The sequence below is a fragment of the Triturus cristatus genome, chromosome 7, assembly GCF_964204655.1.
Source record: "Triturus cristatus chromosome 7, aTriCri1.1, whole genome shotgun sequence".
Taxonomy (NCBI): domain Eukaryota; kingdom Metazoa; phylum Chordata; class Amphibia; order Caudata; family Salamandridae; genus Triturus; species Triturus cristatus.
In genome coordinates this window covers 1,346,295,725-1,346,310,522 of record NC_140590.1, presented here as the reverse complement: position 1 = coordinate 1,346,310,522, position 14,798 = coordinate 1,346,295,725, and the positions used below count along the sequence as shown (strand labels likewise).

Below are 14,798 nucleotides of genomic sequence, written 5' to 3'. Positions count from 1 at the left end.
CCCATAGCTCACACTATTCCCCCAGTGCTGCCATGACACTTCTTCTTTGTATCGATTTTATGCGTTACGTGTATGTGGTAACCTCTGCTGCATAATACTGTATGCTCATATACAGTGTATTGATAGTGTGCAATCTTGTAACCTTGCTGTGCAACTTTCTTCAATAGAGGTTTTTGAAAAATTAAAAAATAAAAAAATTGTACTGAAAAAGGATGCTAAACCTAAAGTGCATAAGGCGAGAGGGATTCCTATCTTAATTAGAGATGAAGTGTTGAAAGAATTGGAAGGGCTGATTGAAAAGGATGTGATTGAAGTGGTGGAAAGTTCTGAATGGATTTCTCCGGTAGTGGTAGCAGCAAAAGTAATGGAAAGATTTGTCTATGCATTGACTTGCACCATTTGAACAATAACATTGTCATTGAAAGGTGTCCGTTGCCAAAGATCAATGAGATGGTGTCATCTCTCAAGGGAGCAACTTGGTTCTCCACCATTGATCGTTCAGCAGCGTACCACCAGGTGATGCTCATGCCGGAGTTTATGAAACTTACAGCCTTTATAACACCTTATGGTTGCTACCAATTTAAACGTATATTTGGCCTCGCATCAGCAGCTGCGGTATTTCAGCGGCTGATGCACAGGCTGTTTGCGAAAATGTGTGAAGGGAGTTTCTTCCAGGATGACATTTTAATGTCTGCTAAATTCAAGGAGGGTCACGATGGTAAGCTGAGAGAAGTGTTAGGAATGTTGCAAGATGTAGGTTTGACTGTGGAGCTCAGTTAGTGCAAGTTTGCTCAGAGAAGTGTAACTTATTTGGGACACATAATATATGAAGATGGTGTGAGGCCCAAACCCTCGTTGGTAAATAATATTGTTGGCACACCTGCACCAACAAACAAGGATGAAGTGAGATCCTTTTTGGGAATGGCAGAATACTGTGCAAAGTTTATTTCCAATTTTGCCAGTAAGGTTTTTAATATACGTTTGTTGCGAAGAATACCAAATTTGAGTGGACCACAAATTGTGAGGCGGAGTTTCATCAGATCAAATCTGATTTAGAAAGGGTAACAGCTCTGAGTAGTTTCGAACCGGAGTTGGAATGTTATTTGACGATTGATGCAGTTCCTAAGGGTGAGGAGACATATAAGGTCAGCGAGTACTAGGTTCGATATGTAGGTTCAATAAGTGAATCCTATTATTCAAAGTGAGAGGGGGAGACTCCTCTTCGGAACTGGAGCCCTCACACACCCAGCAAGCTAGGTGTCATGCTTCATCATCTGGGCTTGCTCCTCGTCGGGCCGGCACTGCAATGCCTGACGGGCTCCCATAAATGGGGCTCTTTGTCGGAGATCTTTTGTCCCTGCCGTTTGGTGCAGTGGGGGTGAGGGGCCCAGTAGTGTAGATGTAGTGTAAGTGAGTTAAAACAGGTCAATTATTCCTTGAATTGTATTTATACTGGTAGGTAAATTGCCTGATTAAAAGTCAATAGAGTGGCGTAAAGCTAGGAGTTAAGTGCCTAGATGCCTACGTCCTACTCTCATTCGGTCGACATGTTTCTTGCCTCTGTTGTCAGTAAGATCATGGGCAATTCATCAGGGCCAGGGTATCAAATGCTATCTACACAAAATGAGAGGGGAAAACCTACCTCCCACATCGTAATACAGTGGGCAATGTCCCACTGATGTCACAGAACCTAGATCAGAAAAAGGACAGATATTATAATAGCTGTACGTTTACTCGACATTCATAATGTGCCTTATACGCCTTAGTGACAATAGCACACGTTACATTTGACGATTGATGCCAGCAAAGGGACAGGGAGCAGTATTGTCGCAGAAAAGTGTGGATGGCAGCGAAAAGATCATTCTATTTGCTTCTAGGTCGTTGTCACCTACAGAGAGCAGATATCCTATTATTGAGAGGGAATCGTTGGCCTGCGCCTGGGCGTTGGAACATTTCCGTGCTTTCGTCTGGGCGAAGGCTGTCACCATACGCACTGATAATCAAACATTGGTAAAAATTCTAACTACGGAGGGTAGCGTGGCAGCATCTGCCTGGCTAGCAAGGCTTTAGATGAGATTGAAGGAATATGTGTACAAAATGGTATATGTACTTGGAAGAGAAAATGTTGTGGGGGACTGTTTATCCAGGATGATGGTTACAATGGAGGAATGTGTGTACGACCCATGGGGGGATTTTAAGATTGCTGATTCCCCAGAATCTTGAGTAAAGGCAATCAAAAAGACAGAGTGTTTTGAGGAACAATTAAAAGACAAAACATTACAAGATGTTTTGCACTATTTGTGTGTAGGGTTGCCTAAGAAGGAGGGCGTAACGGATGAGTTGCGACCTTTTTGGGGAGTCAGAATAGAGTTGTCTGTGGACAGAGAATTGATTATGAGAGGGGACAGAGTCATGCCACCGGAAGGTGTGAGGAACAAGGTTTTGCAGCTTTGCCATTAAGGGCATTTTGGAGTGGTTAGGACCAAGTCAGTTGTCAAGGTTGTTTTCCTGTGGCCAGGTGTGGACAAGGCTGTGGAGATATTTGTGAGAGGGTGTAATGTATGTTCTTCAGCACACAAGTCTTTGAAGACCTTAAGCCCACCAATGTCTGAAGGGTTAATTCCGAGTTTACCTTAGGAATTCGTTGCTGTGGATATTTTTGGCCCAGTGGGTGAATTACAGGAATATGAAATTGTTGCCATTGACTTGTTTTCCCCAAGTGGCCGGTGGTAGAAATTGTGGAGGAAGTGGCTACTAATACTGTCCTTCAGTTTCTGGATAACATTTTTGTGATGGAAGGGTTACCTATCATTCTTTTAAGCGATAATGGAGTGCAGTTTACATCCAAAAGTGCTAAGTTCTATTTTGAAAGAGTCGGAGTGAAGCATAAAACCACGTCCCTTTATAATCCCAGTGGAAATGGCACAGTGGAACAATCTTTAACCGCGTGTTAAAGGGTGTCATTCAGGCAGCTATATGTAAACAGAGGGACTGGAAGTTGGAGATACAAAAGGCTGTGTGGGCTTATAGAGTGATTATCCATGATGCAACGGATTTGTCTCCTTTTGTCATTATGAGAGGTAGGAAGCCTAGATGCAAATTTTCTCCGGCATGGCTTTCAAATGGAATGGCGAAGCAGTGGTCGAAGACGTAAAAAACAATTTGGATGAAACCCACAACAAGAGTAAAGTATATTATGACAAAACACATGGAGTGAAGGAAGTGAGAGTGGGTGATAGGGTACGAGTGAGAAAACCCAGTAAGATTCCCAAAGGGGAGAGTCAGTTTGGAGCACCTCAGGAAGTTGTGGAGGTCCTGCGCAATGCTGTGAGGTTGAGGAATGAGAAGGTGTGGAACTTAAAAAGTGTGGCTATGGGACCTGTGCAGAATTTTGAGGTGGTGTCGGAAAGAGCATTCATTACGAGGGAGTAGATGGAAGGACACAGAGTGGGTGGAAGATTTTTTTTAACAGAGTCCTGAACAATCAAGTTTGGCTTCTGATCAAGTAGTCAATAATGGAGAGGCAGGTGTTGTAGAGGAGAGAGTGGTGAGGAGCAGGGAAGTTTTGGAAGGAGCTGCAGCAGTGGAGGAGGTGCAGGTGCAATCTGGTTGTTAATGACCCTGCAGTTGTGGAAGAGAGTGTCAGGAATGGTGGCAAAAGGAAAAGGGTCCTTCCGGCATGGTTTAAGGAATATATAATGTAACTGTTTCCTTTTGCTATTTGTGTATTCTTATTCAGTTCATTGTTAGTTTCTTGCTTACATTTACAGCTGCATATCTTTGTGTTGTGTTTGGGAGGGGGTGTGTTGCGTCATTGTATTATTTTTATTGTATCCTCTTACCAGAGTAAGGCATGGAATTGTAGTTACATTCTGCTCGCAGATTCCAGTCCAAGACATTCGTTACCACAGGTCTTGGAGCGGAAGCTGCCTGGCTCCTACCTGTTCTATTCTTGTTATTCAATAAATACTTAAAGCAATCACTTGGAGGCTCCTTGCATCACTACACCCGGCTCTTACTTGCAGCTGTCACAGGAATAGCCAGCACCCTCCCCCCCCCACCCCTTTCATTTGACAGCCGCAGGTGACAAACGAAAGGCTAGCTACGCCACTGTTTACAGGTGTCCCCATGGCGCTCAAACATTAAACATCTCCGTTCCCCACTCCAATTCTATGTCAGGACAGGAGGCTCCGATTATGCTTTCTCATTTCTTTACTAGAAATGCTCAGCAGCCATTAAAAACACAGTATAAGCAAAGAAAAACTGCAATACCCATAAACACCAGGGTATGACGTGTATAACCATAGAGAGTACAGTATAAAAGGTCATATAGCAAGTACAACATCCTCTTTCTTTGCTGCTCCGCAGCCAGTTAAGTGTTTCTTCTATATATTTAACAAACGCTTGTATCAGTTGTAATTGTGCTTGCCTCGCTATTGACGACGTATTGTTTTCGTGTGTTCTCACGCTTGTGTTTACGTTTCTATGGTGACTGTATTTGCATTTCAGCTGTTCGCTCGGGGAGCGTGTGTTTATTATTTCAGCTGTTTCTCTTCTCTCGCTCGCCGCGGTCTTTACTTTGTGCGGGGAGCGTGTGTTCACCTTCCCGGAGACGGGCGCTTTGCGCCCGAGTCTCTGTTTCTTGTGGAGTGGGAGTCAGGGGCTCGGAGGCTCGCGCTAGCTCTGCGAGTGCTCCGTGTGTTTGAATACCAGGCGGTCGTTACCGCGCATGCGCGGCGGCCATGTTTGTTATTCGAATCAGGTGATTTCTCCTGTCAGAACGGTCGCTTTGCACCGAGAGCCCACAGCCTGTGTATTTGCCCCTCCTTACGCCCATTTGCAATTTAAATCGTTTGGGCTGCATAATTGTGCATAGGCTTTGCCTAGAGTGCTAGTTTTTCTGTCAGCAAGCCCTCCCTCCACATTTTAAAGTTCTTTTATTAGAGTGTTCAGATTTGCCAATCTGCACTGTGGGCTTGCTGTGGGGTTCTTTTCACTCCCCCTGCATTGCGCCTTTGGCCACTATTGATTGACGTCATTCCTGTGGGCATTGACTCTTGTTACACTTTGTGTCAGGATGGAGGAATATTATGAGGATGACTTTTATTATGAGGAAGATCCTTCTGGCTCTTTGGAGCAGGATTTGGTGGAGGCGCTTGATCAAGGGGTGCAACACTCTGTGAATAAGGTGCTTGTTCGCGCTATTAATCCTTTGAAGCGTCATTTGTCTCTTTACGCACAGAAACAGGGTTGGTTACCAGCTGCGCGTACGTCCAAGTCCCCTGTCAATCCTCATAGATCTGATTTTCAGAAGTTGGCTAAATCATTGTCGTCGGACACGGCAAGTGCTAAGGGGTCGGCTGGGACCTCGTTTTCTTCCCTCCTTGATACTGATGCGGACGAAGCGCATTCTTCCTCTTCTGAATTTGAGCCTCCTCCACGAAAGAAGGCTCGTAAGGAGCACTTCGTGGACGCCCCCTCTCATCCTCCCATTCTAACTTTCGAACCTTCTGAAATTGTACATCCCCATTCCTCTTCTTGGTTGCCTTCTCCGGCAGTGGCGGAATATGTGCAAGCCCATATTCACCAGCCTTTTGAAAAGGATGTCCGGGCCAGACTCAGATCCGAGTGTCCACGTCCGGATTTGGCGGACCATTTGGCCGAAACCCCGGAGGTTGACCCTACCATGGTCACGTACCTTAAAAAGTACGCCAGAGATCCCAAAAAAGGTCTGGACAGGTCTTGGCGTTCCTGCCAGGATAAATTACTGGATTTATTGGGCCCGCTCACTAAAATTTTGGATTTGGGAGTTCTTGCTAAGGAGTCTTCGGCTCTGGTAAATCCGGATGAACTCATTGAATGGTCTCAGAGGGCCATTTGTCAATTGGGCAATGCAAATTGTGCGATTTCATGTGAACGACGCCGCTCCATTCTTCTCCGCCTGGATCCCAAGCTGGCGGAGCTTTCTTCTTCTGAAGCAGGCCCCTTGGCTCAAGGGCTCTTATTTGGTCAGCCTTTCCTGAAGGAGCTTTCCCAGTTTGTGGCCACTTTCAGTGGCCTTGACAAGGCCCAAGCCTCGCTTCGGCGGGCGTTTCGGCCGGTTTTTGCCAAGGCCGGACGTTTTAGGGGACGTTCGTTCGGCCGAGGTTCGCAGCAGAACTCCCAGCGAGGATTCCAGTCCCACAGAGGGGGTGGTCAGGATTCCGGCTTTACCAGCCGTTCAAACTTCTACCCCTCCCGTAAAGGAAAAGGTCAGTTCTGGAAAGGCCGCTTCGGAGGTCAACAAGGAGGTCATCACGACTCCAACAATTCAGGTGAGGTTGATTCCTTTTTCCGAGGTGGTTTTGGGGGGAAGGCTCCAATTTTTTCTCCACAATTGGCAGTTGATCTCCAACGATGCTTGGGTGCTGGACACGGTTCAGGGGTACAAGATAGAATTTTATCAGCTCACTCCTCAATCCCTCCTTCCAAACCCGTTGATCTTCTCTCTTCAGGATCGGGAGATCGACTCCCTTCTTTCAAAAGGGGCTATTCTTCGAACTATCCGTCATCCAAGGGGTTTTGTGAGCACGGTGTTTCTGCTTCAGAAACGAGGGGGCGGATCCCGTTTGGTCCTCAATTTAAAGGAGTTCAACGGGGGAGTGGTTTACAGACATTTCAAGATGGAAGGCATCCATCTTTTGCGAGATCTTCTCCGAGCTGGAGATTGGATGGTTCGTCTGGATCTCAAGGACGCCTATTTGTCAATTCCAATCTTCGGTCCACATCGTCGGTTTCTCCAGTTCCAGTGGCAAGGGGACTGGTTCGAATACAAGGTTCTCCCGTTCGGCCTCTCGTCGGCGCCCTGGTGCTTCACGAAGCTTCTGAAGCCAGTGGTGGAGAACTTGCGCGCTCGGGGTCTTCGCATGATTATTTATTTGGACGACATTCTGATCATGGCAGATTGTCCTCACAAACTGATTTTGCATCTCGAATGGACGATCGACCTTCTACAATCCCTGGGTTTTCTGGTGAATCTTCAGAAATCTGTTCTCATCCCATCTCAGGTGATAGACTTTCTCGGCTTCCAGATCAATTCTCTGACCTGTCAGCTGCTTTTACCCAATCAAAAGATTTGTTACATCAAACGGGAGTTAGTTTCGATTATCTCCAAACGGGTTGTATCATTGAGATCTATAGCTCGTGTAGTCGGTCTTTTGGCGTCTTCAATTCAGGCGATTTTTCCAGGTCCTCTCCATTACAGGGCATTGAAACGGTTGAAGATCCGTCATCTTCAGAACGGCCTTCGCTATTCAGATCAGATTCCTCTTTCGGAGGAGGCGAAGTGCGAGATGCAGTGGTGGCTAGACCACATGGAAGCCTGGAATGGGCGAGCCCTGTTCGGTTCTTCCCCGGAGATGGTGATAGAGTCCGATGCCAGCCTGTGGGGCTGGGGAGCCCGGTGCGGTCCAATTTCAACGGGGGAGTCGATGGTCTCCTCAGGAGTTGTCTCTCCACATCAATTGTCTGGAACTCCTGGCGGGGTCCTTTGCAATCCATTGCTTCACTCCTCTTCGGTCCAATTGTTGCATTCTTCTCCGCATGGACAATGTGTCCGCGGTTCGTTATGTCAACAAGTTGGGCGGCACGAGATCCAAGATCTTAGCAGAGATCGCCAAAGATTTTTGGCACTTTTGTCTGCGGAAGAAGATCACTGTTATTGCCGAGTATCTTCCCGGCCGCAACAATCAGATTGCGGACTGGCATTCGCGTCACCTTCGGGATTACAGCGATTGGAGGCTTCATCCTCGCTTCTTCCGCTCTCTCCGCCGGCTTTGGGGGCAGTGTCACATAGACCTGTTTGCCTCTCGCCTCAACTTGCAGCTTCCCCGGTTCTTCAGCTGGAGACCGGATCCGGACACCCTGGCCACGGACACATTTCTCCAGACCTGGCCTCCCTTTCTGTGCTACGCCTTTCCCCCGTTCATGATGATTCCGAGAGTCCTGGCTCGCACAAAGCGTTATCAGTCAGAGCTGATTCTGATTGCTCCTCTGTGGAGGGCTCAAGCTTGGTTCCCAGTTCTCCTGGAAATGTGTTGTGCTGTGCCGATTCTCCTTCCCCAGAAGTGGAATCTTTTGCTGGACCCTCTCGGCAATCCACATCCTCTGATCCAGTCAGGCTCTCTCCGTCTTCTGGCTTGGCGTCTTTCGGGGACTGTTGGTCAGTCCCAGGCCTTTCACGAGACACTTGCAAGTTTATCAGTGGATCTTGGGCACCCAAAACTCAGAAACGCTACTCAGGTTCTTGGAGACGATGGTGTGATTGGTGTGTTCAACGGGAAGCTGATCCCGTTACAGCAGATGTCTCTCTAATTATCAACTTTTTAGCGTCTCTTGCTTCTTCAGGTTCAGCTTATCGGACGGTTAACAATTTCCGTTCTGCCATTTCCGCAGGCCATAGTCCTCTTGATGGTAAACCCGTGGGTGAACACCCTTTGATTACAAAATTGCTCAAGGGTATACGTCTGGCATCTCCCCCTTGTCCAAAATACACGTCTTTATGGGATGTATCCATTGTCCTGAAGTTTTTGGACGCCTGGCCTTCCAACTCTTTGCTCTCCCGCAAACAATTGTCAGCCAAACTGACCATGTTGTTATGCCTAGTCTCTTGCAGACGGGTGTCTGATGTTCGTGCATTAGACTTGGCAGGTCGCAGTATTACCCCTGAGGGTGTCACTTTTCGTCTTTCTCGACGTACCAAAACAAATTCTTCTTTGATTACCTATCCTTCTTTTCCTAACCACCCCAATCTTTGTGTGGTCCAATGCGTCAAGGATTATGAGGTATGTACTGCTTCTTTACGTTCAGATATGCAGGGTCAACTGTTGATTGCTTTGCAGAAGCCATTTCGCCCCGTTACTCCGGCTACTTTAGCTCGTTGGGTTCGCTGGCTTATGTCTGAGGCCGGCATTGATGTGTCCATTTTTGGTGCTCATTCGGCACGGGGAGCTATGGCTTCTAAAGCTTTTTCGATGGGTGTTTCTTTGTCTGACATTATGAAGGCCGCAGATTGGTCTTCTGATTCCATGTTTAAATCTTTCTATTATACACCTATTGATCATGTGGCTTCTGTAGTGGTGGATAAGCTTTGAACAAGCATAATCGGAGCCTCCTGTCCTGACATAGAATTCAAAATTTGCGAACATACGTGACAAGAATTTTCCATTCTATTAAGGACAAGGAGGCGAGGATTATCCCACCCATTGTTTTTTCTGATGTTTTATTGCATTTATACTGATGTTTTGCATATGCATTAGATTTCTGATAATTTATTGTTCTCTGATATCTCCCCCCCCCCTCTTTTTTTTGTATTGTATTCTATATTGGATGTTTTTTACCGCAGTCTGTCTCTTTTCAGGTTCTGACCCGAAGTGACGATGTTACTGCTTCATCTGGTTTTTTCTTCTGCATCCGATGGTCTTCTGTTCCCAGGGTCCTGTGGCCTTCCAGTGCTGCGTTTTGCCTTATGGACTTCTGCTGTTGCTGATGGTTGTTCATCCTGCTGGTCATCGTGAATCTTGAACTGTTTCCTTTTACTTGAACTGCTCTCCTCACCAAAGAAAGAGGATGTTGTACTTGCTATATGACCTTTTATACTGTACTCTCTATGGTTATACACGTCATACCCTGGTGTTTATGGGTATTGTAGTTTTTCTTTGCTTATACTGTGTTTTTATTGGCTGCTGAGCATTTCTAGTAAAGAAATGAGAAAGCATAATCCTCGCCTCCTTGTCCTTAATAGAATTGAAAATTCTTGTCACGTATGTTTGCAAATTTTGAATTCAGCATATAATCCAAGAGCGTTTCACCTTCCGCGTCACTTAAATGACTACCTTGGCTCAACGACCAAAAACACAAACTGTCTCCCCACGACTGAACGAGAGCTGTGCGAAGGTGCCGTCTGTTTCTGCACGCCTGGGCCCACAGCGAGAAGTGCGGTGCCCTTTGAGGATCCCAGGGTCGAGGATCTTACCCGAGACAGAAGGTACGCGGAGCAAGGACCGGCAAAGGAGCGGAGCCCCAGCCACGACACCTACATCAGCCTGGGGATCCAACATGCTGCTTCAGCCTACCAACACCCGGCCTTCTACCCGTACAGCCATCTCCATCTCCACCTCGGGGATCCCTACGGACCCAAGACCACTGCCCCAACACAACCTTAACTCCTGGCTGCACGACCGCAAGAATGTCATGCTCTGTAAATATGTAATATATAATTGTGCAACCCTAATCACTTTTTAAAATGTAATCTTGAGTGATTTGCAACTTGTATATATGTAACTCTAACCACTAGTATCTGTAGTAGACGTATGTACTTACTACCATTCTTATGGAAATTTAGAGTTTTTCTGTTTGTATCTTTTCCTTGAGTGAATTTTCAACTTGTATATATGCAACACTAACCGCTAGTACCTGTAGTAGACGTATGAATTTACTACTATTCTTTTGTGAATTCTCTAGTTTTTCTGTTTGTACCTTTTCCTTGAGTGAATTTTCAACTTGTATATATGTAACTGTAACTACTTGTATCTGTAGTAGACATATGAACTTACTACCATTCTTTTGTGGATTTGGAGTTTTTAGGTCTCGCCTGACCAGCGCTTTAGCGCTGCTCTGGCAAGACTTATAGTAAGCGCGTTTTGGAAGTGCAAACAGTGGCTTTGCAGGCCTCCAACTACAGTGCATGTGACCCGTCCGGGCGCGCGCACCATTTGGAGTCCTGCAACCACTTGTTTGCTTTCACTTTAGCCGTGATTCATCGCACCATTTGGCAGCCTGCGTGCCCGCCCCCACTCCCCCTCCCACTCCGTCAGCTTCAGTGCGCGCTTGTTCTATCCGGCTGCTTTGAAAAAGACTGGTAACAACATCGGTTCAACGAGCCGCTGAAGGCGTTAAAGGTGGTGGCATTTTGAGCCACAGCCAGTGCCACTGCAACTTTGTGATTCTGTGGCAACTGCGTTTTCTGCTTAATTTTGAATTCACTTCATTTGCTACATAACCGATCATCTGAAGCATAATCAGCCGATTTTAACATAATGTGTCTAGATCAAATGGATCAAAAGTTACTAAAAACGCAGCAACACGAACTGCTGCACAGTCCTTCTCAAAAGATTGACTGGTCACCTTTCAGTGGCTTATTGGCGTATTTGGATGTGGAACTGCTACTAACGAAGTGGAACGTTTGCCCAGACATTGCTAGCGTGTAAAAATGAAATGGAATTTTTTTTAAATACGATCTCAAAATATGCTGCATTAAGCCTCATAATGTTACCTTGTCTCATTTGGTCATCCCCTCCCGCATAATGCTGGTGGTCATTGTCTGTGTAGTTGTACTAAGTGTGTCAAACCAGCATGAGCCGTGTACTTTGGGGGCAAGCAGTTGTTCCTTCTAACATAATGTAGGTAGGGTGAGCAAGAGCTGGTATCCCGCGAGGGACTGCCACCCTGAACGTGAGTCATAGTAGATCAATCTCCTGAACTATATCTATCAATTCGGACACCGTTTGACGCCGTGTTCATGCTTGTGAAATATATTTCCGCGAGATGTGATGTTCTAATGGCTTTCCAATTATCCATTTAACCCTGACGTGGGCAAAAGGGAGCGGAACATCTCACATGTGGGTGGCTGTGTGGTGAGAAGGCTGTAAGCTGAGGAGTCGGCGCTGCACCCTGGTGATCTGCAGCATACTGCCGCGTGGCGTGACCTGTTCACACTTTAAGCGCTCAGTATTTACACTTGAAAGAAGACTTCAAGGGAGGAATGGAAGGACGGTATGGCACTGTGGCTGACCCGAAGAAAGATGCCTGTGACCACTACATTGGACCCCAAGCCTCAGTGCCGCTACCTACCAGTGAGTCCCTCCCCATGCTAATTGGGAGAGTTTGCCAAGGAGAGGGACTGGGGCAGCTTGCGCTCTGACGCACTGCGGCTTTAACAATTCGGTGTACACACTGCGCACATAGAAGGCGTCCACTTCCGTGGAAGGGATTGAGAAATACCCCGTGTTGACTGTCATTTCGTCCAGCCATGGTTTCTTGTATGTTATAAGCTCGATTTGTAGAGTGTGCTTAGTTTAATCACGGACTGTAACCCCAAAGCTGTGTTTTTTATGCCCGTTACACCTGCACATAGGCACGCCTTGCTCTCTTCATATATAAAAGACATGCGGATAGAACATTGTTTACTGTCCGTGCCAGGCAGACACCCGAACTGACCACCCTGCATTTGTTATCACGTGCTTGGTGCAACTGGACGGTCCGTAAGCAGTTGCCGACACAAACAGGAAGCCGCGCACTTCTGTTTGCAATATTGTCTGCGGGGCTTCTACCGTTATACGGTGTTCTTTCTATACGCAGCGTTTTCATTACATCGAAACGCATAGCAGTGAGAATTTCAGACGTGACGGGAAAAGTTCTAGAACTTCACCCAGGGCACAAGTCCTAAACAAGCATTTGCAATGCAATAGGTCTCGCATTTACTCAAGTTTAAGCTATTGGCATTGTAAATGACAATGCCCTTTATCTATGTTTTTAAAAACGAAAACAAAAATAAAAGGCATTGTTGTTTGCAATGTGAATAGCTCAAACTCGCGTAAATGCGAGACCTATTGCATTGCAAATGCTTGTTCTGTTTGTATCTTATGTAACTTATGTACTTCGAAGTCCTTATGTAACGTAACTGGTCCTTTTAAAGTGCTCTGACACCTTTGGGTAAAGTTCACGCTATATAAAATCGCATTGAATAAAATAGAAAAAAATAAAATAAACTGCAAAACCATTCATATGATCACGTTTTACATAATTGTAGGAAGCTTCATACCGGAACCGCAAATCCAGTATGCCGCCCGGAAGAGAGAAGGGATTTATTAGTGTAAACAATGGTAATAGAAGAAAGACTACAGTAAATCGTACTGGCGAGACATGCTTGTGGGGAAGAGCTTGTCCTGAAGGCGATGCAATCTCAACCAAGACTGAGACAGAGGGTAACGAATTTTGTTGCACAATGATACGTACACGGACACACATTTTTGTTTTTATCAGAGATGTTGCTAATATGCTGAAGTTTTGGATATGCATACTCATTCACTTATTAAGCCATCAACGGGGAAGACAGAGTGTATCTCTTTATTTCGCAATGAATGTTATAGTGCACTAATGCATTTAATATACTGTAATAAAACAGTTTTAAAAGCATCACGCTGGGACAAGGACAACACAGTAAGAGAATTGACACTACAGGTTCTGACGTGCTTATCGTTGGTAGGTGAAAAACAGACTGGCTACAAGTAACCTTCACGACAGCACACAGGACGGCGGGTTTATTCGGAAACTGAAGATAATAAATAGTGTCAAGATTTAATTTGTTGCTTGATTAAACAAGGCACTAAAACGTAATCTAGAGGTGCCCTATACCACTCTACCCCTGAATGAGCTGATTCTTCACCTCACAGTCCTATGTAATCCGACAACAACTCTTATGCACGTAAAGGTGACTCTTTCACATTTGATTGAACTTGCTTTCTTGTAATTGAAATATTGCAAATGCAGTGTGGAAAAAGTAAATAATCTACGCACGCCTGGACCAGAGTGACATGAAAACTTCGCTCTAGATCCCTTCCAGACAAACATCAGCCCCCTGCCACTTGCATAGTAATTCACCGTACCGCCGTTCCTTAAAAATCTATTGTGTGGTCGCTTCGCTGTTCCCCTTAACACTAGTTCACGTTTCACAGTCAATGCCATGCTCCATGCGCTTCCATATTTTCACCTCACCTCACTGGCTTCCGATTTCTAGCGCTTCTTATGCTGGGTCTAGTGTTTTTTTTGCCACACGTTAAACCTTGTGGGCAGCACAAACTCGGATTGGCTGACAGCCTGCTGCCTCTCATTGGTTGCGCTAAAAATGACAGCACCCATTCAAATCTCTCTGGTCTCTGATGCGCAGAATGGTTTCACTTTCTACTGTCTGCTGTCCGGAAGCTATTGCCCGCACGAGATGCTTGTAAATTATTAAGAACGATCATATGTTGCGTTTTATTGATAAGAAGGGGAGGTTGGTAGAGGGGTGGGAGAAACAGCTGAAACAAAATGAAAAATGAACAAAGAATGGAACATGCAGGACTGAGCGGCCTAAGATGTGGATGGAACTAAGTGAAATAAACAGAAGGAAAGAAGATGAAAGAGAAGATAAAAAGCAGTCCAGAAGGGCCAAAACGATCAACGAGGGGTGGAGCAGAGAAAACATGGGGAAAAGAAAAGCCCATGAGAAAGAAAATGTTTACTTTGCTAAAATAATGAAACCGTTTAGAAATCCTGCTTGGTTGTTAGAGATGCTGCACAGGTTTTACTGGATTTGCAAGAGTGCAAGCTTCTCTTTAGCAGCCTCAAACAAGTACATGTAAGTGCAAGTGGCCCCCATTCATGTGTGACCCCTTCATTCAGACTGTCACTTTAAACCTGCTGCAAGTTGCATACGGGGACTTGTACTCTGTCTTCATAATTGAAAGTAGAGGCTCACCAATCGCAGGAAGCAAAGTTGTTGTGTTTTACTTTGTGTGTCCCTGCGCGGACACCGTAATGTGTGCGCGCCCGTGTGTCCTCACCGGGCACCCGTACCTGCTGTGAGGTCACCAACTGAAGACGATGCGGCTCTATGGTAATCAACTTATAGAGCGCGTTTTCAAAAGACTATCACAGTAAAAACAAGGTCATCGTCAAATTATCCACGAGTGTCAATTTGAAGAAATATGTGAGGAAAA

The 14,798-nt window shown here is 45.8% G+C and overlaps 1 protein-coding gene across 2 annotated transcripts in view; it reads right to left on the bottom strand.

The window, feature by feature from the left end:
* MTO1 (mitochondrial tRNA translation optimization 1) overlaps positions 1–13,877 on the bottom strand; it is a 524,123-nt gene extending 510,246 nt beyond the window's left edge. The window contains exon 1 of one of the 2 annotated variants that reach the window (XM_085619003.1): positions 13,813–13,877. The gene's annotated coding sequence lies outside the window, so the exon portion shown is untranslated. The remainder of the gene's footprint in view (positions 1–13,812) is intronic. The other variant, XM_085619002.1, reaches the window with a different exon arrangement.
* Between the last annotated feature and the right edge of the window lie 921 nt (positions 13,878–14,798).